General features: G+C 39.0%; 1 pseudogene; it reads right to left on the bottom strand.

The window, feature by feature from the left end:
• Window positions 1–212: 212 nt before the first annotated feature.
• Window positions 213–784, bottom strand: LOC126946577 (40S ribosomal protein S18-like; annotated as a pseudogene).
• Window positions 785–3343: the final 2559 nt, after the last annotated feature.

Genomic DNA, 3343 nt, shown 5'->3' with positions numbered 1-3343 from the left:
GTGTCTGTTTTTGTACCAGTACTGTGCTGTTTTTTTACTATAGCCTTGCAGTATAGTTCGAAGTCAGGTGGTGTGATGCCTCCAGTTTTGTTCTTTTTGTTTAGGATTGTCTTGGCTATGTGGGTTGTTTGTGGTTATATATGAATTTTAAAATAGTTTTTTCTAATACGGTGAAGAATGTCATTGGTAGTTTAATGAGAATAGCATTGAATCTATAAATTACTTTGGGAAGTATGGCTTTTTTTATTTTGGTATATAAACTGTTTATTAACAGACAAGGCCTACAGACTTATTTCTTCTTGGACACACCCATGGTGCAGTCACGGTGGCCATGGTCTTGGTGTGCTAACCTCAGACACGAAGGCCCCAGAAGTGGCACAGCCCTCTACGGGCCTGAATCTTCTTCAGTCGCTCCAGGTCTTCATGGAGCTTGTTGTCCAGACCATTGGCTAGGACCTGGCTATATTTTCCATCCTTTACATCCTTCTGTCTGTTCAAGAACCAGTCTGGGATCTTGTACTGGCTGGATTCTGTGTAATGGTGATCACACGTTCCACCTCATCCTCAGTGAGTTCTCCCGCCCTCTTGGTGAGGTCAATGTCTGCTTTCCTCAACACCACATGAGCATGTCTTCGGTCTACACCCTTAATGGCAGTGATGGCAAAGGCTATTTTCCGCCGCCCATCGATGTTGGTGTTGAGTACTCGCAAAATATGCTGGAACTTTTCAGGGATCACTAGAGACATGGCGGCAGCACAAGCGGAGGCGTGTAGGCCTCCTGTGGAAGAGCAGTATGGCCATTTTTAAGATGTTGATTCTTCCTATCCAAGACTGTAGAATGTTTTCCATTTGTTTGTGTCCTCTCTGATTTCCTTGAGCAATGTTTTGTAGTTTTCCTTGAAGGACCTCTTTCCTTGAAGAGGTCCTTTACTTCCCTTGTTTGCTGTATTCCTAGGTATTTTATTCTTTTTGTAGCAATTGTTAATGGGGATTCATTCATGATTTGGCTCTCGCTTGCCTGTTGTTGGTGTATAGGAATGCTAGTGTTTTTTGCACATTGATTTTCTATCCTGAGACATTGCTGAAATTGTTTACCAGTTTAAGAAGATTTGGGGCTGAAATTGTGGGGTTTTCTAGGTATAGGGTAATGTCATCAGTAAACAAAGATAATTTGACTTCCTCGTTTCCTATTTGAGTATGCTTTATTTCTTTCTCTTGCCTAATTGCCCTGGCCAGAAACTCCAATACTATGTTCAATAAGAGTGGTGACAGAGGGCATCCTTGTCTCATGTCAGTTTTCAAGGGGAATGCTACCAGCTTTTGCCCATTTAGTATGATATTGGTTGTGGGTTTGTAATATATGGCTCTTATTATTTTGAAATATGTTTCTTCAATACCAGTTTATTGAGAGTTTTTAACATGAAAGGATGTTGAATTTTATCGAATGCTTTTTCTGAATCTATTGATATAATCATGTAGATTTTGCCTTTAGTTCTGTCAATGTGGTGAATTACGCTTATTGATTTGCATAGGTTGAACCAACCTTGCATCTATGGGGTGAAGCCAAATAGATGATGGTGTATCAGCTATTTGATATGCTGCTGGGTTTGGTTTGCCAGTATTTTATTGAGAATTTTTGCATTGATGTTTATCAGGAACATTGGACTGAAGTTTCCTTTTTTTGTTGTATCTCTGCCAGGTTTTGGTATCAGGATGATACTGGCCTCATAAAATGAGTTAGGGAAGACTCCCTCCTTTTCAGTTGTTTGGAATAGGTTCAGAAAAAATGGTACCAGCTCCTCTTTGTACCTCTTGTACAATTCATCTGTAATTCCATCTGGTCCTGTGTTTTGTTTTGTTTTGGTTAATATGCTATTTATTACTGCCTCAATTTCGGAACTCGTTACTCGTCTATTCAGGGATTCAGTTTCTTCCTGATTCAGCCTTTGGAGGGTGTATGCATCCAGGAATTTATCCATTTCTTCTAAATTTTCTAGTTTATGTGCATAGAGGTGTTTATAGTATTCTCCGATGGTTGCTTTTATTTCTGTGGGGTCAGTGGTGATATTAGCCTAATCGTTTCTGATAGTGTCCATTTGATTCTTCTTTCTTTTCTTCTTTATTAATCTAGCCAGTGGTCTATTTTGTGAATTAAAAAAAAAGACAGCTAATGGATTTATTGATTTTTTTAAAATCCCTTAAAAATGTTTCATGTCTCTATCTCATTCAGTTCTTCTCTGAGTTTGGTTATTGTTTTCTGATAGCTTTGGGGTTTGTTTCCTCCTAGTTCTCTAGTTCTTTTAGTTGTGATGTTAGATTGTTGATTTGAGATCCTTCTAGCTTTTAGATGGGGGAATTTGGTGCTATAAATTTCCCTCTTGCACTGCTCTAGCTGCTGTAGCTGCATCCCAGAAATTCTGGTACATTTTGTTTTTTCTCATTTGTTTCAAATAACTTCTTGATTTCTGTCTTAATTTCATTTTTTACCCAGAAGTCATCAAGGAGTAGATTGGTCAATTTCCATGTAGATGTGTGGTTTTGAGTGAGTTTCTTTTTTTTTTTTTTTTTTTTAAATTTATTTATTATTATTATACTTTAAGTTGTAGGGTACATGTGCATAATGTGCAGGTTTGTTACATATGTATACTTGTGCCATGTTGGTGTGCTGCACCCATCAACTCGTCATTTACATCAGGTATAACTCCCAATGCAATCCCTCCCCCCTCCCCCCTCCCCATGATAGGCCCCTGTGTGTGATGTTCCCCTTCCCGAGTCCAAATGATCTCATTGTTCAGTTCCCACCTATGAGTGAGAACATGCGGTGTTTGGTTTTCTGTTCTTGTGATAGTTTGCTAAGAATGATGGTTTCCAGCTGCATCCCTGTCCCTACAAAGGACACAAACTCATCCTTTTTTATGGCTGCATAGTATTCCATGGTGTATATGTGCCACATTTTCTTAATCCAATCTGTCACTGATGGACATTTGGGTTGATTCCAAGTCTTTGCTATTGTGAATAGTGCTGCAATAAACATACGTGTGCATGTGTCTTTATAGCAGCATAATTTATAATCCTTTGGGTATATACCCAGTAATGGGATGGCTGGGTCGTATGGTACATCTAGTTCTAGATCCTTAAGGAATCGCCATACTGTTTTCCATAATGGTTGAACTAGTTTACAATCCCACCAACAGTGTAAAAGTGTTCCTATTTCTCCACATCCTCTCCAGCACCTGTTGTTTCCTGACTTTTGAATGATCGCCATTCTAACGGGTGTGAGATGGTATCTCATTGTGGTTTTGATTTGCATTTATCTGATGGCCAGTGATGATGAGCATTTCTT

Source organism: Macaca thibetana, chromosome X (genome assembly GCF_024542745.1).
Source record: "Macaca thibetana thibetana isolate TM-01 chromosome X, ASM2454274v1, whole genome shotgun sequence".
Lineage (NCBI taxonomy): Eukaryota > Metazoa > Chordata > Mammalia > Primates > Cercopithecidae > Macaca > Macaca thibetana.
Note: the sequence above shows the minus strand (reverse complement) of the source record. Positions and strands in the feature narration are given on the sequence as shown.